This window comes from Meles meles, chromosome 8 (assembly GCF_922984935.1).
Source record: "Meles meles chromosome 8, mMelMel3.1 paternal haplotype, whole genome shotgun sequence".
NCBI lineage: Eukaryota > Metazoa > Chordata > Mammalia > Carnivora > Mustelidae > Meles > Meles meles.
The window spans coordinates 24,609,286-24,633,740 of NC_060073.1; the positions used below are offsets into that span (position 1 = coordinate 24,609,286).

General features: G+C 37.3%; 1 protein-coding gene across 4 annotated transcripts in view; it reads left to right on the plus strand.

The window, feature by feature from the left end:
• The window catches only part of LRRC4C (leucine rich repeat containing 4C), a 1,220,402-nt gene that overhangs the window by 594,105 nt on the left and 601,842 nt on the right, over positions 1–24,455 (plus strand). For all 4 annotated transcript variants that reach the window (XM_046014217.1, XM_046014224.1, XM_046014218.1 and 1 more), the window contains one exon: positions 17,423–17,545. The gene's annotated coding sequence lies outside the window, so the exon portion shown is untranslated. The remainder of the gene's footprint in view (positions 1–17,422; positions 17,546–24,455) is intronic.

Below are 24,455 nucleotides of genomic sequence, written 5' to 3' on the forward strand. Positions count from 1 at the left end.
TTGATATCTGCTCTGATATTTATGGTTTCTCTTCTCCTGCTGGGTTTAGGCTTTCTTTGCTGTTCTTTCTCCAGCTCCTTTAGGTATAGGGTTAGGTTGTGTACTTGAGACCTTTCTTGTTTCTTGAGAAAGGCTTGTATTGCTATATACTTTCCTCTCAGGACCTCCTTTGCTGTGTCCCAAAGATTTTGAACAGTTATGTTTTCATTTTAATTTGTTTTCATGAATTGTTTGAATTCTTCTTTAATTGTCTGGTTGACCCATTCATTCTTCAGTAAGATGCTCTTTAGCCTCCATGTATTTGAGTTCTTTCCAACTTTCCTCTTGTGATTGAGTTCTAGTTTCAGAGCATTGTGGTCTGAAAATATGCAGGGAATGATCCCAATCTTTTGGTACCAGTTGAGACCTGATTTTTAACCCAACATGTGATCTATTGTGGAGAATGTTCCATGTGCACTAGAGAAGAAAGTGTATTTTGTTGCTTTGGGATGGAATGTGCTGAATATATCTGTGATGTCCATGTGGTCCAGTGTGTCATTTAAAGCCTTTGTTTTCTTGTTGATTTTTTGCTTAGATGATCTGTCCATTTCAGTGAGGGGGATGTTAAAGTCCCCTATTATTATTGTATTATTGTTGATGTGTTTCTTTGATTTCGTTATTAATTGGTTTACATAGTTGGCTGCTCCCATATTTAAAATTGTTAGACCTTCTTGTTGCACAGACTCTTTAAGTATGATATAGTGGCCTTCCTCATCTCTTGTTATAGTCTTTGGCTTAAAAGCTAATTTATCTGATATAAGTATTGCCACCCCAGCTTTCTTTTGATGCCCATTTCTTTTGATGCATGATAAATTGTTTTCCATCTCCTCACTTTAAATCTAGAGGTTTCTTTGAGTCTAAATTGAGTTTCTTTTCTTTTTTTTTTATTTTTATTTGTTTATTTACAGCATAACAGTGTTCATTGTTTTGGCATCACACCCAGTGCTCCATGCAGTACGTGCGAAATTGAGTTTCTTGTAGACAACATATTGATGGGTCTTCTTTCTTTCTTTTTTTTTTTTAATCCATTCTGATACCCTGTATCTTTTGATTGGGGCATTTAGCCCATTTACATTTAGGATAACTATTGAAAGATATGAATTTAGTGCCATCGTATTGCCTATAAGAGGACTGTCACTGTATATTGTCTCTGTTCCTTTCTGGTCTATTACTTCTAGGCTCTCTCTTTGCTTAGAGGTCCCCTTTCAATATTTCCTATAGGGCTGCTTTGGTGTATGCAAATTCTTTTAATTTGTATTTGTCCTAGAAACTTTTTGTCTCTCCTATTTTTAATGGCAGCCTTAGCTGGATGCAGTATTCTTGCCCACATACCTTTCTTGTTTAGTGTTCCGAATATATCATGCCTGTCCATCATTTGGTCTTCTATATCACATATCCTAGCAGTATGGGAATCCATTTTTTATTTTACCTCATTAATAGCTTTTTGATTTCACCTTAGTTAGATTTTAGTTTTTTTTATTTCTCCAGAAAGCTATTTTATTTCTCCAGAAAAGGATTCTCTAATATCCTCCATGTTTTTTTTTTTTAAGCCCAGCTAGCACTTTGATAATCGTCATTCTGAATGCTAGTTCTGACATATTACTAATGTCCATATCGGGTAGGTCCCGAGCTGTCTGTGCTGCCTCTTGTTCTTTATTATTATTATTATTATTATTATTATTATTATTATTATTATGTGGTTAGTTTTTCTGCCTTGTCATTTTATCCAGATAAGAATAGATGAATGAGAGAACAAAATGCTAAAAGGGTGGCAAAGACTCCAGAAAAATATACACTAACCAAATCAGGAGAGACCTGAAACCAGGGGGAGAAGAATGGGGGAAATTATATAGATAGATAGATAGATAGATAGATAGATATCTGTATATATGACTGGTGAAAAGAATAGAGCCACCCACTTGATTTTGTATGTATTCTGGTCTCTTAGAAGAAACTATCTCCCAAAATTTTAAAGAAAGAAAAACTTATGTATATACAAAATAAGGGTAAACAGAATGAAGGGATGGAACATGACTATAGAGATGAAAATTTAAAAAGATTCTAAAAGAGGAATTGATAAGATGAGTTGGTTGGGAAAAAAGAGAGAGAATGTGATCAGGCTGGAGATTAAACAAAGCCATGTGCTAGATTTAGGGTATAGTTTGATCTATTAGAAGAAATTGTATCCCAAAATTTTAACTAAAAAGAACCTATATGTACACAAAAAAAATAAGGTTAAATATAGTGAAGGAATAAAACATGACTGTAACAATGAAAATTTAAAAAGGTTTTTTTAAAAGGTATTGATAAGATAAAATAGTTAAAAAAAAACGTTAAAAGAGGAAAGAGGAAAAGTTGAATAAACAGAACAAGAAAAAAATTTAAAAAATAAAATTAAAAAAATTTAACTTTGAAAGACTAAGGGATCATGGGGAAAAAGCCATGAATTCTATGTGTTGCTTTCCCCTAGCTCTGGAGTTCTGCATTTCTCACTGACTGGTGAACTTGGTGTTGGCTGGATGTTCTTGCTGATCTTCTGGAGGAGGGTCTGTTGCAGTGATTCTCAAATGTCTTTCTCTGAGGCAGAATTGCACCACCCTTGCCACGGGCCAGACTAAGTAATCTTCTCAGGTTCACTTTCAGTAGCTCTTATTCCCTGAATGCTTTCTGTAGAGCTTTGGAGGACAGGAGTGAAAATGGCAGCCTCCCAATCTCTGGTCCCAGAGAATAGAAAGCTCGGGCCCTCACTCCTCAGTGCACCCTCAGAAAAAGCAGTCAGTCCCTCCCATCTCCCTAGTCTCTGGCTGCACTCTCAGCTCACCCAGGCTGTGACTGAGCTTTTCTATCTCTGGTGCACTGCCCCATTTGGAGTCTCCAAACCCAGCAGATTTCTACTGTGTACTCTCACACTGCTCCTCCCGGAGGAGGAAGGAAGGTGTCTCTCTGGATCTGCCACTTGTGGGGTCCCTGCTCAAAGAACAGTGGTCTCACTCTGCCTCGGATCATGGTTTAAGATAGCTCTGAACTGAGAGTGCACTCCTCAGCTCTGATCCCTGGTGGCTCTGCCACACTCAGACACCCCTGGTCTTTCTGTGACCCTGTGGGTCCTGAGACTTCACTGTCCTCGCAAGGGCTCCACCCCTACTTAGCTTCTGGAGTGATGTCCCTCAGAGGAGCAGACTTCTAAAAGTTCTAATTTTGTGCTCCACTGCTCCACCACTTGCTGGGAGGCAGCCCCTCCTGCTGTGGTCTATCTTCTTGTGGCTCCAAATTCACTTTTCCACACGTCCTACCTTCCAGGAAGTGGTAATTTTCTTTCCTAGAATTGCTGCTCTTCTCTTCTATCTCCTATTGAGTTTGTATGTGTTCAGATGGTTTGATAACTATCTAGCTGAACTCCTGGGACCTAATTTTAGTCTCCTACTCCTCCACCATCCTCTTCACTGGGCATTTTGAAAACAACCACATCCTGTTTTCTTAAAGTGGTAGAATAAAAATTCAAAGAAAGCATCCCCTTTGGTCATTAAAAATGTACTACTGATGTAGCTATTTTTGATGAATTTTTAAAAAAGCAGAGAACTGTTTTATTCTACCCAACCCAAACAAATGTGGAAGGTCTTTTAAATTTTCTGTAATGTGGGTGATTGAATGACATTTCATTTAGAGTCTGGCTTCAGTCTGTCTTCTAACACTCAACTGAGATATGCCTTTCTCCTTACCTGCATAGTGCACTGATTCTAGTGTTAGGTACAGCAATCAGATGCAGACATTTCTGGGACTCAAATGAAGAAAAATGACCTAAGCCAGAATATGCACATGCTTGTGACTCACATATAATTATGTATTGAGGTGTTGGTATATTTATTTTAAAAAATGGTTACAGCTTATGGTTTCACCTGTTTTTCCAGACTCGTGTAACTGCTTCATCAAGAAACAGATTGTATTTCCACACTGCTTTAAAAGGAGTAGGTCTATGTCACTGCCTCAGTTCTCAGATGGCAGTGGAAATGATCCTGTGTGATTTCAGAGACAAAGTCAAAAAACATGCTACAGCTTCTGCTTGCCACTCTCTTGGAACATGTGCCATGGGATCCCTGAGCTGATATGAAAGAAGTCTATCTTCCCTGAGTCTATGTGTCTAGAGAGCTCAGCAATAGAAATGACAGTTCTGGAGCTGGGAGCCAATCAAATGTAGACAGAAATGGAGAGAGAAACCCAAGGAACCCCAAGCATTCCCTCCTCCATCCCACTGCAGTTGGAGCCTTCCCAATCCCAGGTTCCAGACATATGAGCATGTGACCCTTATTCAGAGGACTCCACCTCCATTCTTCAACCCCCTCCAGCTGAGACCAAGTGAAATAAAATAAGCTCTTCTTGAAATGCAGCTTCATGAGCAGAATAAATGTGTTTTTATTTTTAGACCATTATATTTTGAGGAGGCTTGTTACACAGCACCAGATAACAAGAATGGTGGAAAGCCTCTTTTCTTTTATTAATATAGATAAGAGAAGCCCAATGTATCTAGAAATTATCACTGTACAGTACTGAAGATTAATGGTAGGACATTAAGGATGTTGTGGGGCATGGACTTTCCTAGCTTTTCAGTTTTCATTGTCAAGTAGCAAGGCCAGAGCAACAGGAAATCTGACTTCTAGGACTGTGCTCTCTCCTGGCAAAACACCGTGAAACTCTTACTATTTGTTAAAAGAGCAATTGCTCACTCTATTATATACTTGAAACTAATATAACACTCTATGTTAACTGTACTGGAATCAAAATAAAAACATAATTCAAAAAAAATTCAATCTTGGGGTGGCTCAGTGGGTTAAGCCTCTGCCTTCAGCTTAGATCATGATCTCAGGGTCTTGGGATTGAGCCCCACATGGGGCTCTCTGCTCAGCAAGGAGCTTGCTTCCCCCTCTCTCTGCCTGCTACTCTGCCTACTTGTGATCTCTTTCTCTGTCAAATAAATAAATAAAATTTAAAAAATAAAATAAAATAAGAGCAATCTCAAAATAAACAATGACTCTGACAATCTAATGAACACTATGCATTTCTTATCTCTGAACTGACTTAGCAATAGCTTAACAAAACTGAAACTAAATATTGTTTGCCTGAGAATTAGAAGCATTACAGCTCTATCCACAGTTTTTGTGCAGTTTATAGGAGAAAATGAAAAACAAGATTCTCAAGACCAGGTATCAACAAGAAGCCTGGGAAAGAAATTCTTTGTAGGTTGAGGGTGGAAATAATGACTTAGTTATCTTCACACTCCTGAAACGAGTATTTAGAGCACCCAGAATTTCTAATGTAATGTATGGTCATATCTATCACTCAGATATTTACATAACCTCAGATTTGCATGTCAGTAGAATATTATTTAAGATTTTTTTTTTTTTTTGAACAAGAACCTGAAAAACCAAGTTGACCTGGTTTCATAATTGAAAATTCCAAAGGCTGACCCAACATCTCAAGTGAGGTGAGCAGACCTTGTTTCTTCTCTCTTTGCTTCTGAGCTTTAGTCTTCGGTTTGCTTTACTCTCAGCATACTTTCACCCTAGAGGTCCCAAGAATCTTAAATCTGTAAGATCCCTAATCACTCTCTTCTCCCAAGTACAGAACAAAAGTTCTTGCTTTGTCAGATCAAGTTAGGGGATACACATTTCACTAAACCATTTTTAGGGGGCAAATTTTGGGACTAAGGATTAACTTAGCTCAGGCCCCAATCTTGGATGTAAAGTAAAGAAAGTGTCCCCTACCACATGGTCTGAACTGAGGATGGATTCTATATGCCACATTCCATTAGAGTATTATTATTATAAGTTGGGGTGTTGGATCCTGGTAACCAAACATAGAAATGCCCACCTCTAAAAGTGATTTAGAGTATATATTAGAAGTGTTAGTATATTTGAATATCTAGAAAAACTGGCACTATCTAATGAGTTAACCTTGCATTTTTATGGATTATTTTAAATATTTTTTGAACAATGAAATGCAGTGCTTATTATTTATGTGAGTTTTCTTTATGGGAGTGTGCACTTTTTCAGCTTTTAGAGGGAGAAGAAAATATAACTTTGAGTCATCTGTAATATCCCCAGTGTTCTCTGCTGTAAAATCTTTGGATAAAGTAAAGTAATAAGTTGGGGAGGCTTGACAATCTGCTGGCTTATGATTTATCCAACTGCAAATTAGACTAGTTCAACTGGGTAATAAGAATAATAATAATACATGCTTAGGGAACGTAATACACAGTGGAAAAATAAAGGGAGCATTTCCCTCTGTTTCCATGGGCTTCAGAGAATGCTTATTAGCGAAGTGACTGATACGCTCCTTTGGCTTGTGTCACAAAACATGTAAAGAATAAGGAGTAGTTATGAAACTATTTCAATTAGGTGGTGCACATCCCAGGGATGCGAGGAGCTTAAAGAATATTTGGGTCACTGGAAAAGTCAATTTCTTGGAAGCATGTTTTTAGATTAAAGCTTTAGAAACATTCTTATTCTGCTAAAATATTTCTTATTCTACTGAATATGTTTGCATTTTAATTCAGGGTAAGGATGAGCTCAGTGTATAGACACACCCATCAAATTTATAAGCAAATGGAGCCTATGAAAATCCTAATATTTTTAATAAAATTAGAAAAAGACCATGGGAAGGGAAATGGAAAGAAATCCATATAATAATTAAACTTAGGTTTTGGTCAGTTACCTGATTTTTTTTTAACGTTTCAAGAAAAACATAGCAACCATAGAGTTGATCTATAATTATTTTTAAAGTATTTACAGATATGGAAAACATTCCCTTGAATTTATTATGAGAGGGTTTTATGTTTAACATGATAAAACCACATCTGATCGAGGCGGTAGTTATTGGCTAGTAGTTTATTTTTGGTTAAGGTGAGGGATGTCAGGTTTTGGACAAATTGTGGATTTTTGGTATTCTGGTTTTCCCACATAACACGTTATTTTAACCTTTCTGTCCCTCAATTTCCTCATATGTAAAATGAGAATAATAATAATACCTATCTTTTTAAGACTGTTGAAGAATCAAATGTGTTACTATGTGTAGTGTGTTTTCAAACTGGTAGTTTGGCTGGTTATAGTATTTTAGTTTGCAAACCATCTACCTGTTCCTTCTGAATTTTGAAGGCAGTTGCTCATTTTTTACCTGAGATTTAGTATGTTTTTGAATTCCATTTCCATTATAATTCTGAGTCCTTCTTTGTATTCATTGCCTTTTCCCTTAAAAAAGTTTCTTTAGACTCCCCTCCCCTACTCCCCTACCTACCATTGGTATTTTGGTATCCCAAATTTTGGGATTTGGGTACCCAAATTTTGGTATCCCAAAATACCAATATTTTGAAATTCACAAAGGTGTTCTTTGGCATGAGCCTTCCTTCAGCCATTGTGATGGGTACATGAGTATCCATGAAATCTGGAAGTGTATGTGATTTATTTCTGAGAAATTGAATTATTATTTTGATCATTTGCTCCCCTCTGTGTTTATTCTTCATGCTCTCTGCAACTTCTATTATGAGGATATTAATCCAGGACTGATTCTTAGATTTATCATCATTTCTTTCTCATTTTTTGTCTTTTCTATTCACTCTCTATTCTGAAATGCTTAGTTCACTTTATTATATGATCCTTAATATAGGCATGAAATTTAGTCCCTGGTATACAGTGAGTGCTAAAGAAATCATAGCTTTCTCCTCTTCTCCCCTTTCTCTCCCTCTTTCTCCTTTTCTTCTGTGGTTGCTTCCTTTTCTTCTACTTTATTACTGCTACTTCTCAAGCAATATGTTCAATGTCTGTGTTTTCTATTAAACTCTGTTTCTGTAGCCTTTCTCTGCATGTAGCATATAGAGACCTCTGTCCTCTGTTCCAGGAGATATTAAACAATGGAGAAGTGAACCAGAAAGGTTTTTGTAAACTATCATTTATTAAACACCCACTCTGTGACAGAGAATCTGTTAAATTGGCTTCCTTTAAAGCATAGTAATAGTCACAAAAACCTTTACTGTAACTTTAGTTTTAAATAATTTTAGAAATAAGGACATCAAGGTGCAGGGAGATGATCAAATTTTTCAAAAATTACAAAATGGGATTTGAATCTTGTTATTTCAGCCTCTAAAACCCATGCCTTAATTTCTACATGATGCTGCTGAGACACAAACATAAATTCCCAAAAGGGCTGTCAGTACAGTGGAGGGAAACCCAGCCCATTAATGGTATCTGGGACACGCTAGACAAATACTAACTAAAAAGCGTGGGCAATGCACACCTTTTATGTAACCGCTGTGTACATGTCCCATAGCAAAGGCAGTCTCCTGATGTGTACAGTTGGCCTGGCTTCTGAACCCTTGTCATTTCCCAGCTGGTACCGCTTTGACAATGGAGTGTAGCCAAATGACTTCTCCTGGCTGAAATTCTCACCAGGGAAAGACAAACAAAGATGCAAATTTGTTGTTTCACTCAGGTACAGGGATTTTTCATTTTGGTGAACACAAAGGAAATTGAATATGGTGGTTAAAAAAACAAACAAACAAACAAACAAACAAAAAACCTAGTGGCTGTATAGTTTATACTAGTCCTCCCTGTAGCTAATGATGTATTTGAAATTTATTTTCTTCCTTGTGGGAGAGTGATGTACTTTAATGCAAATTCTCCCCTCCTTGACCTCCCAATGGCTTTCTATCAAATGAAATAATCTTTCTGTTGTGATTTATAATGCACACATGCCATGACTTACAACCGTGGGGAGTTTTCATTCACTTATCTATCCATTATCCCATTCACTCCATAACATTTAGGTTGAACCAAATGAAATTGCATATACTCAACTGTTCATGACCTGGGGAATGGTAATTTCATAGGGTTCAAAATAAAACTGAATTCTGAATAAAAGTAACTATGAGATATTTAAATAAACTTAGATGTGAGCATAGATAATTCTAAGAAAAGATGATATGTTTCCCCATATATACAACACATCTTTGTTGTGTTCCTACCGTGCCTTGGATTCTGAGGATACAGTGCTAAATAAAATAAATATAGCTATGCCTACATGGAGGTTCAAATCTTTTGGAAGAATGAAAATATCCTTAAACCACTGTAGCGTGAGAAAGAGGAAATTGCCCTAAAAGGATAATGGAATTTAAGGAGAATGATATGCCTCTTTAATGGAAGTTAAAATGGGTTTTATGGGAAAGGGGTATTCAGCTGGCCCTTGAACATTGGATAGGATTTAGTGAGGAAGGACATACCAGTTGAAGGGAATTGTAAATATGCCTAGGTAGGTGTTTCGTTCTGAGTCTTGCACATAAATTGTTTCCAGTTGGCCAGGGAGGCAAAATAGAATTTCATCCAAAGGAGATAAATATGTGAGTTCACTGTACGTATGTACGTATTTGCTTTGATTTATGCAAAAGGAATAATTCACTGTGACTACAGAAATCAGGAAGGACTTCTCAGTCAATGTTTTATCTGCTTTGCTTAGGAAGAATATAATGTACATGTGTGGATAATGGAGGAAAGGATCTCTAAGTTGGAGGAAAGCCAATAGGGAAGGAATGGCAATAAAGAAGTGCATGGCATATTTGAGAGCCATGACCGTGGTCTGATGAGCCTGGAGATCATAGAAGATAGAGATGAGGCTATTCATAAATACTAGATTAAATAAAGGAGCGGTTTGAGAGCCGTGTGGAGCAATTTGTGTTATATTCACTTCGGCATTGCTGAAAATATATGAAAGAAAGCTACTTTTTCCTGCAAGAGCTAAGACCAGAACTAGAGGAAGATACACTGGTCAGGTCATTATTTTCTTATATTAAAATACAATGGCATTCAGTATGAGATGGTTGAAAGAAAACTGAACTTAGATCTAAAATATATGGGCCAATCGATTAGTGCCTCTAAGCTTCTTTTCCTCAAACCCCTAGAAAGAGCTAGTGATTCCTTTGTCTAGTTCACAAGATCATTGTCAAGAACATATTCAAGATAACGATGACTATCTCCTTCAGATAAATGTGAAAGTCTGATCGTGATGCGGCAGTTTAAAGGAGTCCTTTTAGCCAAGCATGAATGTCTTTGAAGTGAATGCCTCTTAGTAAGCAGCCAGGCCCCACCCAGGTTCAGAGAGGGTATTGATCAAGGGTGTATCGTCTGTGGCCACAATCAAATCTCTGCTTCAATCCATGACTGCTGTCATGGCTGAATGTTGTCCTCAAGACTTCCCCAGTAGGAAGAGACCATAAAAACCACAACACAGTCATATTCTGCTGAGATGCCTCTTAGTTCTTTAGATGGACTTTGCCAGAAGTTTCTTAGTCATTGCCCCATGTGGGGCGGACAAGGTGAAGATACCCTCACAGTCAGTGAGCGAAGACAGATATCAAAACGGAGCCTAGGAAACTTCAATTGCTTGGAAAAACATTCGTCTGGAAACTAGAGGACTTGATACTTAGTCCAATCCTGACTCCAGAGCTCTGCGCTTAGAGTTTGTTCTTTTCCCTCTTTGTCCTTCTCTTAGCTCTAAATATTGGAATACTTCCTTATACCACCTTTTAAGGAAGATAACCTCCAAGTCTTAATTGTCCAGGACTTACCATTTTGCAAAGAAGAAATCTGAGACTCATCGAGGGGTTAAGTGTTTTGCCCAAATCACTCAGAGAAGTAAGTGACATTACTAGGATTCGAATCCAGCTGGGCCTGACTACAAAGTCAGTCTTCTAACCCTGTTGTGCTGCTGCTTAGACTTAAAACAAATGAATAACATCAAACTTCACTGACTATTTTAATCCACATTTATAATTACAAAACAATGCTAAGATGTGCAAAACTAAACATTGCAGAATTGCTTGGGACAGGAGAAGATAATTGGAAAAGAATATAATTTGAAATGCCCATGAATAGGGGATTGATGAAATAAGGTATAATAATTCTATAAAATGAAATATTACATGGTCCTTAAAAACTGTAAAGTAAGACCATATATGTTGATATGTAAAGATTCTAGCATTCATTGCTAATTATAACCAAAGCAGAATAATGTTAATCATGTGATTTCATTTTATAAAAAGGATGTAATACTGTGTGTGTTTGTTTATAAGCATATAAAAGGAAGGATATAAAAAAATCTGCTAATACTGGAAACTTCTAGGTATAGAGAACTGAGTTACTTTTATTGTATGTCTATTGTATATTTTATTGATTTTATTACATGCATAATGTTACTTATTTTTTTGTTTAGAATTAAAATTAGATCATATACCTTGAGAAAAAGCATATCTAAGGTTACTCACAGCTTAAAAATTCCATGTTTGAAGTCAGAAAACTAAATTGTTTTAAATACCTCTAGTGCATTTCTGAAGAAGGTTCCCCTGTGGCCAAAATTTGGGACACTTGCATGTGTGTGAAAAATGTCTGTGCATGCAATGTTACTTGCGAGTGACAGCTGGATAGGGGAAACTGGTCAAAGGCTGACTCACAGCAGATGGCCTCACAGGTTTCTTGATTCCTGCACACAGCATTCTCAGCAAGGTCAAGGGCAGGCAAGAAAGTGATTCATTAAACTTCTGTGGTTGATGTGAGCTAGATGTACACTGCAAGTCAGCATCTTGTATATGCAGACATGTGCTGCAGCCCTTTATTTAAAGGACAAAGTTTTTTTCTTTTTTCAAGTAAGGAACTTGGAAAACTGCATGAGTAGGAATGAAGAGCCAACGGTACAGATTGTAGACACAATAGGAATCCCCTTGTTCAGGCTCAAGTTACCATTTATTTTTTGAGACATCATCATTAATAATAGTATTTCTCAGTCTGAGCTTCACTCCAATGCACTTGAAGGAATTTAGCTAAAGAACAGTGGTAATATTCTAATTTGTTATTCATCATTTAGATGGAAGTTGTATGGTATACTACTTTGTCTATAGCCAGCAAATACTGATCCTCTAGCCCCAAGAAGCTTATCATCATAAAAATATTTTCTTTTTAGGCAAGCTAATGGAAATCCATCTCTAAAACTTTATTTATGGGTTAAGTTAATATGAGCTAAGGGATCAGGAGAAAGTGTCAACATCCTGGAAAGGAGACACAATAGCCTCTTAGAGTAGTATAAAGTTGGTTTTTCATTTGGTTATTTCCCTTTTACTCATTTTTTTAATAGGTGGGTTTTGGAAAATTGGAAATCTATTTTGATTTTGCATCAAAGTTACCATTTTAGCCTACCTAATAAGATATTCTTTTGTTTTTTTCTTTTTCTAATTTGCTAACTGTGGATAATCTCTAAGAATCTTAGATCTGTTATATGTATCTCTTTGCTTTAATGGTTCAATTTATGGCCAAGAATCCCTATGGCTTCTGAGTCTATATTTCTAACTAGATTTCCCAATATCTTTCAGGATTTTACCTTAATTTTCTATGGAATATCTTCTCTCAGATGTCTCATATAATCTGAAACATGCTCTTTCTTTACTTTTTTTTTTTTTTTTATTTTTTTTTTATTTTTATTTTTTTTTTATTTATTTTTTTTCAGCATAACAGTATTCATTCTTTTTGCACAACACCCAGTGCTCCATGCAAAACGTGCCCTCCCCATCACCCACCACCTGTTCCCCCAACCTCCCACCCCTGACCCTTCAAAACCCTGGGAATGCAAGCTGGTGCAACCACTCTGGAAAACAGCATGGAGGTTCCTCAAAATGTTGAAAATAGAACTACCCTATGACCCAGCAATTGCACTACTGGGTATTTACCCTAAAGATACAAACATAGTGATCCGAAGGGGCACGTGTACCCGAATGTTTATAGCAGCAATGTCTACAATAGCCAGACTATGGAAAGAACCTAGATGTCTTTCTTTACTTTTTAAAGATTTCTTTATTTATTTGAGAGAGAGAAAAATGCATGAGTCTGGGGAGGGACAGAGGGAGAGAATCTAAAACAAACTCCTCACTGAACATGAAGCCTGACTCAGGGCTCATCTCACAACCCTGAGATCATGACCAGAGCCAAAACCAAGACATACAGATGTAGTGAAAAGAAGGGGCACATGCACCTCAGTGTTCATAGCAGCAATGTCCATAATAGCCAAATTGTGGAAGGAGCTGAGATGCCCTTCAGTGGATGAAAGGATAAAGAAGATGTGGTCCAAATATACAATGGAATATTATTCAGCCATCAGAAAGGATGAATACCCACCATTTATATCGACATGGATGGAACTGAAGGGGATTATGTTAAGTGAAGTAAGTCAAGCAAAGAAGGACAATTATCATATGGCTTCCCTGATATGTGGAACATAATAACACAGAGGACCATAAAGGAAGAGAGAAAAATCCGAAGTGGGAGAAATCAGAGAGAGAGATGAAACACGAGAGACTATGGATCCCTGGAAACAAACTGAGGGTTTCAGAGGGGAGGGGAACGAGGGGATGGGGTAACAAGGTGAGGGTACTAAGGAAGGCACATGTTATGATGAGCACTGGGTGTTACACACAACTAATGAATCACTGAACACTATATCAAAAACTAATGGTGTACTACACAGTGGTTAACTGAACATAATAAAAAATTAAAAAATAATAAAACAAAACAAGATAATAACAACAAAAACCCCAGGTGCCCCAACCATTCATTATTTTCAAAATCCGCATGTCTTTAGGTGAACTTCTATGAACTTAAAAATTTAGTTTGTACTATATGCTTGACGTGTAACTTCACAAAATGTGTAGCCATACTATTTTGAACATCTGGTATAGCTCTCTTCTTGACTTAATCTCCTCTGGTGATGAGACATTTATTCTTTACCTTATTGCAATGGTTTTGCCTGCCACCATTGTCTAACTCCTCTACTCAGGGCATGTATTGTGACTAAAAAATTTACATATTTTCTATAAAATAGATCCCAAGGCCTGGGTAAAATACCAAAGCACCCCTGTGTTCAAGTTCCATAAATACTTGAAGAAAATCATCATTTGGTGGGCCTACGCATTCTCAACGATATCTCAATGATATTAAATTTTTAAGATAATATATTGGCATGTTATTATTTTATTAACACAGGAAGAAAGAACACATTTTTCTTTGAACTTCCACAAGTCCTTGAGTACTACCAGGGGAAGAAACCATTGTGAAAAACACTGATGAAGAACTACAACCTGAAATTAGGTGGGGAGGGTTGGAGTGGAGAAATTCTCTGTAGTAAAAACTGTGTTGTTTAATCAAGGATTAAGATGGTAGGGGGAAGAAAATAGGAGCTATTTCAAGAGAAATGAACCAGAACCATTCAGCATATTGTTCTTATGTAATTTGTTCAATACTTGGTCCCAGGACAGATACCAAACCTCATTTACTAATATTGGCACCTATTATGGCATTGGCAAGAACCTGTGTTTACAGATTTTGGATCAGGATCTGATTTTCCTATAGCTCTGGTTTCCTTAGATAATTTGATGGGTTTCACTAATGTTCTTATAGAACACAATCGAATGTTCTAATAGTGTTACTGGTAGAAGTAAGTGTTGCAGTTGCCTAACAGTTCCCAAGAGTCCTTAGACATTAGTACTTGTAATGCTTGTAGTATAGAAGTCTGTTATTTGGAATTCCCCAATCCAACAGACTGATGTAATTTCTATTCTCTCCCTCCCATTTTTATACAAGGGAAGAGGTTTTTTGTTTTGTTTTGTTTTCTCTTCTTTTGTTTGGTTTGGTTTGGTTTGGTTTTTAATGGGCAAATCTGGTACAGAATTGTGAGCTCTTGGGGCACCTGGGTGTCTCAGGTGGTTAAGACACTGCCTTCAGCTCAGGTCATAATCATAGGGTCCTGGGATCAAGCCCTGTTTCTTTGGACTCCCTGTTCAGTGGAGACCCTGCTTTTCCCTGTCCCTCTGCCCCTCCCCCTCCCTTTTCCTCTCCCCCCAGCCTTTCCTCCCTCCCTCTGTACCCCAACTCCTGTATGTGCTCTCACTTTTGCTCTACTTTCTCTCTTTCAAATAAATAAATAAAATCTTAAAAAAAAAAAAAAGAATTGAGAGCCACATAATGGGTAACCAGAGACATGACAACCAGACTAGTAAGTCTCTTTGGAAAAGTAACATTTGTCTGACCATTCTTCCATACCCTATTCCCTGTAGGCCACTTTTCCTGATGTAATTTTTAATTGATATATAGTTAACATAAAATATTATATTAGTTTCAGGGGTATAACATATCGATTCAACAATTCTATACATTACTCAGTGCATACCATGATTAATGTAGCTACCATTTGTCACTATATGATGTTGATATTATTGCAAGATTATTGATTATATTCCCTATGCTGTACTTTTCATCTCCATGAATTCTTCGTTTTTTTTGTTTTTTTGTTTTTTAAGGTTTTATTTATTTATTTGACAGAGAGAGAGAGAGAGATCACAAGTAGGCAGAGAAGCAGGTAGAGAGAAAGGAGGAAGCAGGCTCCCTGCGGAGCAGAGAGCCCGATGCGGGGCTCGATCCCAGGACCCTGAGATCATGACCTGAGCCGAAGGCAGTGGCTTAATCCACTGAGCCACCCAGGCGCCCCAATTCTTCGTTTTATGAATGGAAGTTTGTACCCTTAATCCCCTTTATTTGTTTAACCCATCCCCCCCCTCAACCTGCTTTTGGCTGGCTTTTATGACAATTGAATTCCTGACTTCACAGTGTCTGTACTTTATGTGTGTTGAACATATTTCCTTGTTTTCATGTTTGCTCCCTGAAGGCCTGTATCTATTCTCTCTAATTTGTTCATTCTGAGGCTCTTAGATTATATTGGTTGTCCTTTTCCTTATTCACCTAATGCAAGACTTCTGAATCATGTTTATGCTATCTATAGGGGACCGATTTTTAAACTCCTTCCCTGATGAAGGCTATTCCAATGCTTGTTGGTTTACTGATGCAGGGCATTATAGGCATATTTGAGAAAATAAAGTTTATTTTTTAAAGTTTTGTTTGTTTTTTGGAAGGGAAGTGAGAGGTGTACAAACTACTAAGAATACTTTAATAGTATATTAAAGGAACTTTATTTCTAATTATAGAAGTATTTGTATTCATAATAAATGATGTGAAAAGGACATAAAAGCAGAAAGAATTTGAAAATGACCAACGTTTCTACCACTTAATTATATCCAATTCTGTAACATTTTGGTATATAACTTTTTAAATATATCCCACCCTTGCTGATTAAAATCATGGGCTCTATTTCTAGACTATCTTGGTTTGAACCTTTGCTCTGTCACTTCTTAAGATTATAATTTTAGGCAATCTACTAAACCTCTCCGTGCCTCAGCTTCCTGATTTGTAGTAAGGGCAGTAGTAGCACTTACCTATTTATTTAGTATCTTATGAGAATTAAATCGGTTAATACATACCTGGCTCTTCAACTTGTGATTGGTTACATTAATGCAATTTGTTACCATTATTGATAATGATGGTGTTACTATATAATAAATCAATGGACTTGAAAAATTATGTGCTTTTCTTCCAATTGCTTAAATAAACTCCTTTTAACAGTTAGCAGTCCATATTTGAACTGAGTAGTTTTATTGGAAGAAACTAACAAAGCTTAATGAGGAGTATTTCTTTATAATTTTTTGAGCCCCTTAAACTTGAAAAAAATAACAACAAATACATTATTTCTTAAGTATTTTTGAGAAACACCTTGCTGTTGGACATGTTTGGTTGATTCCATCAAATTTGAGTGAGGTGAGACATCTAATAATTCAAATATTTTTAAACTTCTCCTTTTGGATTTAAACCACCACAACAAAAAAGGCCATTTCTTTTATTTGACCATTCCACTTCTTTTCCCAGTAGCCCACACGTCTGCTCACCTTGCAGACCTAACATCATTCTTGAGAAATGAACTTCAGTCATACAGAAGAACCTTATATCATTCTTTTACTTCTTCTTGGAAGCATCTCTGTGGATTTTATAATTATTTAAATGGATAAAAATAATGAAAATGTCACTTTTTCCCCCAGTAATCAAATTAAACAAGTGCTAGAAATAGGGCTGAGACTAGAATATCTTTGGCCACATGTTGGAGAAGTAGCAAAAATGTTGCAGTTTATTACCTAATACTTGATTCTTATAGTTATGTAAGTGTAAACTCTGAAAGTGTTTAGAGCTTCAGAGCTACTTGGTGGAGTAATGGGGAAAAAATTTCTGTTCACCAAAGCCACCAAAGAGAAAAAGAAAAGCCAGAACCCTTCTACCAGCTAGAACAAAACTCTGGAGAATGCATAGCTTTACTTCCATGAATTGCATCATCACATTTCATTTGAATATTAATGCAAACAAGCTGAATGAATCGGTTTAGTATCTAGGAGACCTTACTGAACCGAGTTCATTCTCTGTCCCAGAAGGAAGAGAAGGAAGTCTAGCATAAGAAGATCATCTCTCTTCGTGTGGCAGCTTTATGTCCCCTTCTGTACTGTCCAGCTGTGGATCTCACTGAATTAGCAGAAAGACTTCATGAAATTCAGGTGAGTTTCATTACAAAAGGAAAATTCCCTGGATACTCACTTGTTAAATAATTTTTCAACTAGAACATAACCTTTCTGTTGGTTGTGAACCTTTTGCACAAATAAGATTTCGTCTAATTGTTTCTGTTGGTAGTTTTATGGAAACTAGGGCAAAGTTCCATCTAGAACACATGAAATGTCCGTGGGCAGTGGATTATGCATTCCAGCGGCTCTAGGTCTGGTTCATATTCTATAGGCTCAGAAGCAATTTTATTTCTCCATATATGCAGGAGCAATGCATCTTGGACTTGTAAGACATAAAAACACGTGGGAGAAATTAACTGATTCAACAGAATAACTTCATAATTTTTTTAAATGTGAAAGACTCAGGCAAAGCATTTACTATGGGAGATGGCTGTAAAATTATAAGAGATTACTATCAACACCATACGATGCTCTCTTAATCCAAGGGATTTTGCTTTATTACCCCAAGGTAGCCACATACACTATATTCCCTTATAGCAGGATGTTATGGTAGGGAAGATCTTTAAATAATCCTCATCTGGAATAAGGAAAACGAAAGAGCTCACAGCCTTTCATCAAATAGGCCCTGAGTGACAAAATGTAGCTCACATTGTAGTCATTTTCCAAACAAATCAAGACCTCTGATTGAATAAGTTGGGCCTGAGGCTTCCTGCAATTTTAAAGACTATCAATGGAAGCATTGTGGCACAGTCTTATTAGACTCATTGGAGCTATAATTAACCATTGGAGAGAAACAAAAATGTTAAAAAAAAATCCATTATGATTAATTTTCACAGGATGTCTTGGAAACCTTACAGGAAGAATTAGTAGTCTGCCTATTTATAATTAACAGATCGCAAACACTAATGCATTTTCCCAACAGGGACTATTTAAATGGAAGGCTTTGTTGATGTGAGACTTAAATACATAGGCTTGAGTCCCTGAAGGATGTGTTTTACAGAGATTTTCGGATGATGCAGTATGTTCTCCTGATTGGAGGTCTTGTCATTGCTCTTCTTTGAAGCGGTCGTAGGGGAGAATCTCCTTGGCGTTCTTTGCCTAAGGCAAGCACGTGTAAAGTGAGGAACTGGGATCTCATGTTCACTTTGGAGAGAATCCAATCCTGCAGCCAGTGCAGACAGAGCAGGAAGGAATTAGCTCTTTACTTATGTGTTAGAGTCCAATTTCTAATACCTTTATGTCTGGAATTTTGTGATCATCTCAGCCAATCAAAATTGACAGAGAAACTAAAATCTGTACATGGGATTAGGTAATTGTCATAGAAATCTAAGTATTTGAGCTGACAAGTATTAAGGCGTTAATGACTCTTTAGGGCTCTAAGAAAATAAAACCATATTTTATAACAATTCTAATTTGTAAATAATAACTTCAAAAGGGAAGCTATTGGTCAAAAACTGCTAATGTAATAAATTTGCCCCTGCCTCTAATCTTGTCCAGACCACTTGTGGAATAGCCATTCTAGATAAGCTCTCTAGATTTGTTGTTCTGTATCACAAATTCCTTCAGTGAAAACCACTGCTCTCTTTATCATATGGTCAAGAGCCATTATACTCTAGCCACCTCTTACAGATATTGTCTTAGTCCTTTATATTTTCTAATAGTGCTCCAATTTATAAGTTACCTAAAATTTCAGGACCTTCCTATATTGTTCCTGTCTTTTCTATTTTTGATCTGAAAAATTCTTGCTCAACCTTAAATATTTCAGGCACATATATAACTCTTACTTGAATCTGTTTTGGCCTCTCCTTACCTGTTGCTACCTCTTGGGTTAATAATACATCCCATACCCATGCTAATATGACATGTAGTGAGTGGCTCTATTATCATGTCTATAAATTTGTACTGTAACACTTGGTAGACATGGGTTATGTGTTCCCAACATCCAGAGAATGTCTGTCCCATTTTTGTCACCACTTCTGAGGGGATCTGACTCAGTAAATGTTGAATAAAAAGACTTGTCGATGTATTTAGTTGACACATATACTTGTTTATTTCATCTTGTGAAAACATTTGTGTGTTTTCTATTCTCCCATTTAACATGGACTCAACAAAGGATACTTTTTTTTCTGAATTGAAACTTGAGCTGACAAGTGGCAGCTAAATTCTAGAAATACATCTGAAATACAGAGGAGCAGAGTACCTTATGTTAAAAGTCTTCATTGACTTAGTGAGCATGCCAGTTAAGGGGGAGAGAGAGAGAGAGAAGAGAAGTGGAAGATGTCGTCAAGAATTTGCTAAAGTTGGGGTGCCTGGGTGGCTCAGTGGGTTAAAGTCTCTGCCTTTGGCTCAGGTCATGATCCCAGGGTCCTGGGATCGAGCCCCACATTGGGCTCTCTGCTCCGCGGGGAGCCTTCTTCCTCCTCTCTCCCTCTGTCTGCCTCTCTGCCTACTTGTGATCTCTGTCTGTCAAATACATAAATAAAATCTAAAAAAAAAAAAAGAAGTTGCTAAAGTGGAATTACAACCTTGCTTTTTTATTGTACTGCACCTGAAGGGTATGCAAATTAGGATAGGGATAAGCCCAAACCACTTTAGATATTGGTGTGTCCACTTTAGATATTGGTGTGTAATAGACCATGTAGTTTTTGGATGACACAGACTAGTTATCAATGAGAAGAGACTAACCTAATTGCTGGCTCATACCTTACCTAAAGTAAACATTGCATTTGTTACAACAGAAGTTTAATCTTTTTTTCCTGGTCTCTCACTAGGCTAAATTATTTATAGCTATGGATATTAAATAATGAGAGAGGATAGTCTAAGATCTCAAACTTGATTACTTTCATTTTTTTACCTGTGAACCCCATTTATCCGTGAGCTTATAATTTGCTTTTTTTTTCTTTTTGATTTGCATTTTCTAAAGACATGTTAGTTCCTCTCAGATTACCTTTTCCATATCTGAATAGGTATCTTATATCCCTGGTGTTTTAGAAGATTTGAGGAGAGAAACGCTATAAGTTAAGTTTATCAACTTTTTTTTTTTTTTTTAACTTTTAGAGAAGCTCTCATTGTAGGCAAATGAAATGGGCCTTACAGGTCACAGAAAAAAGTTAGAGGGGGAAAAAAAAGAGGGGAAAAGTTATCTTTCCTCATTAGTTCGATTCCTGACAGCAATAGCAATATCACTGAAGGTACCTCCTAGTAAATATGGTATCCTTGGTAGATTTTTCTCATATTTGATTGTGATGACATTGTTACTGTGTGAAAATTGTGGAGAATTTAAACATTTGCAGCAAGTTTTCAGGTTTCGTTCATCTTCAGAGATAAGCAAGACTGCAAATTCTAGAGCATCAAAGTATCCAGATGACCCAGCAAGTCAGAGGCAAAAGACTTCATAAGGGAGAAAAGAGGAGAAACAAATGTTCAGTTGCTTGGTTAAAATTGAATATGCATCCAGCTACTTTGGGAAAAGTAGATCCCCGCACATCTTAGGGGTGTGCATGGGGCAGTACCCTTTGGGATTACTTGAGGACTTTGGAATGAAGCCCATCAGTGGAGAACACAGAAATCAGATTCAAATTAAGCTTTGAGTGGCCATGTGAGCTTCTATGAATTATATAACATCTCTAGTTAATTTTCTCATTTGTGGGAACCTGGGTGGCTCAGTCAGTTAAGTGTCTGGCTCTTGATTTTGGCTCATGTGCTGATCTCAGGATCATGAGATCAAGACCCACATCAGGCTCTGCTCTGAGCATCTGTGTAGGATTCTCTCTTTCCTTCTCCCTCTACTCCTCCCTGCTTGCTCTCTCTCTCTCTCTCAAATAAATAAATAAGTAAATAAATAAATAAATAATAAAAAAATAAAAGCTGTTTATGGGTGGGGAGAAAACTTTGCTTATCTTAATTTTTTTTCTCATTTGTAAAATGCAAATGGGATTACCTGGCTTATTAGGTTGTAAGGAATAAATTAGATAACATATAAAGACAGTGTTTTTCATTTTACTAGATGAGATAGATATAGAGATAGAGAGCTCTTCCATGGAAAGAGCTCTGTGCCCTGGGTAAAATTAGTGCCCTCAGTAAAATTACAGTAGCCATACTCTAATTTGTCCTGCCTTCTTCACTCCACTTATCCCTTCTTGAAATCCCACATGTAAAAATTCATAATGTGATCATTTGGAGCAAAATAAAAAACTGGTTTGTCTTCATGCTGAACTAATTCCAATCTCTGTTGCAGGGTCCTTTATGTTTTTAAGTAAAAGCTAAATTATGTGCCTCTAGTCAAATTTCTAGTCAAATCTTTGTAAATTGCCTAACTGACTTCTGGATCAAGATGGCAGATTGAGCATATGATTTTTTTTTTTTTTTTTTTAACCTCCTTTCCGTTTATGTTGAAATGACAGTATGACAGTTAAAGAAGACTAGTTCCACAACACAGATCAGCATCAGAGAGCATGTCATTAACAGTCCAGATGTTTTAAAGAATTTTGTAAGTAGGAAAGACCATGGAATCATACGCATAGATAAACCAGTACAGAGAAATTGACGCTGCGGATTGTGGTGGACAAGAGCCATTCTTTCCCACCTAGCTGCAGAGAGCCTTCTAACTTGGTGTCAGCAAGTACCAAGAGCAGGAGTGGGCTGTGGTGATAGACTTACACGTTATTCACTAAAGAACTGTGCAGTCAATAGCAAGACAAGTCAGATCCCTTCTTTCCTCCCTTTTCCCCTCTGTTTCTCCTCCTGGCCCCATTCAACAACTCTTACAGAACACCATGTTGGAAAAGGTTTTGTAATCCAGAGAAAATATTTAAATTTCTCTAAAGAAACAGAGAAATAGGGAAGGGTGGGGTTTTGTTTCTCAGTGTTCATGCTGACCCTGGAGGGAGAAGCCCAGCAGAGACCGAGGCATGGAAGGAAATGCTCTGAGCCTCTTCAACGCCAAGGAGAAACCCCCTCATTCTGATGTGAAGGTAGGGCCTCATAAAGCCTTTCTGCCACCCTGCCAGCAATGATAGTACTGACATTCCTGTGTAAAAGAAACATAGGGGGAGTCATCTCAGTTTAAGGAGGGGCCCATGGATTCTTGGCTTGGACCTAGTTTTGCATAATGGGTGCACAATTTTGACTTAGATTGTTTACTGATGACAGATGGTTTTGAGGGGGAATCCTAATAGAGATTTGGGAACCTGTCCTGCAGTTACATCTTCATAGCAAGCATGCTCTATCCTTGACATGTGTGTTTATTTGGGGTGGTTAAGAACACAGTAATGAAAGTTATGGCATAGGGAAAGTAAAATAACTCCAAATTTCTCCCTGTTGATCCCTATTACCTACACAAATGCCAGGTAACAAAGATTTACTTCACTTTCAGAGTTTGTGACCAGTGTTTCCATTCAGAGCAGATGTCAGTTGGGGGAGATATTAGCCTTTGCTAACATACAATCAAAAAAAGTCAGAAAAGCATATAATATACATTCATTTCTCACAAATCTGCACATTGGTTGGGGTGTCTCTGATTCAGGTTCAGGGTCTGTAAGCATCAGCTGTGGTAGCTCTAAACCTCAGGTCTATTTGTGGAACCCAAGCACTGTGGCTACTCAAGATATTTTCTCCTCATGATGATGGCATAAGCAAAGACGACAAACTCAACCACTCAGGCTATTTCAAGCATGTGCTCAAGTCATTTCCACTAACATCTCAATGGCCAGAGCAAGTCACAAAGTCAAACCAAAAGTCAATGGTTGGAAAAGTTTACTCAGGACATGATGAGGCTGTTAACAAGGGTGCACACTTAGGAAACAATTCCAAGGGAGTGAATATTTCTAGCTAATAATTCATCACAGCAAAAGAGACGAAATTCGCATTTGACACTCAGTCAACTTTCAGTTTGATCCTTCATCCTTCACATAAGTTTGTATCCAGAGATCAACATTTTAGAAAAATTAGTAGGAAAGAAGAAGGGACACCAACATTCACATATAATTTGGTACCGATCATTGGATTCTATAGGAATGAAGACAAAACAAACCTCATTTCCTGTGGAAGTTTCTTTCTTCTTAACTCATTTTCTTTCCATGCATGCCCACTGCTCCTCTACTCTACACATGGCAGTGTGCAATGGGATGGCAATGTATGATTGAGGGATTTGCATAAAGGTTGAAGTGAAATTTGCATTGTCCTAGACGTACCAGTCAATTTTGGACAGAGCACGATAAAACATTTGGGATTTAATGAAAAATATCTGAATAGAATTTGAAGCTGTTTTCCTACGAATAGTTGCAATTGTATTGTCTTGAGTCATTTGAGAAGAGCACCCTCCTTGTCACACAAGAGGATAGTGAGTAGTCTTGGAGTTTCCAATGAGCACTTGTTTTCTATCTCAAGTGAAGATTGCTGGATGGTATCTGTGTCCAGTGTACAAATGCATTTAAAAAAAAAAAAGTTGTATAGTGGGTGCCTGGTTGACTCAGTGGGTTAAGCCTCTGCCTTCAGCTCAGGTCATGATATCAGAGTCCTGTGATCTAGGCCCGCATCAGACTCTCTGCTCGGCAGGGAGCCTGCTTCCCCCTCTCTCTCTGCCTGCCTCTCTGCCTATTTGTGATCTCTCTCTGTCAAATACATAAATAAAATCTTTAAAAAAAAAAAGCTGTACACTGCTGGGTATTTACCCCAAAGATACAGATGTAGTGAAAAGAAGGGCCATTTGTACCCCAATGTTTACTGCAACAATGGCTACGGTCGCCAAACTGTGGAAAGAACCAAGATGCCCTTCAACGGATGAATGGATAAGGAAGATGTGGTCCATGTACACAATGGAGTATTATGCCTCCATCAGAAAGGACGAATACCCAACTTTTGTAGCAACATGGATGGGATTGGAAGAAATTATGCTGAGCAAAATAAGTCAAGCACAGAGAGTCAAGTATCATATGGTCTCACTTAT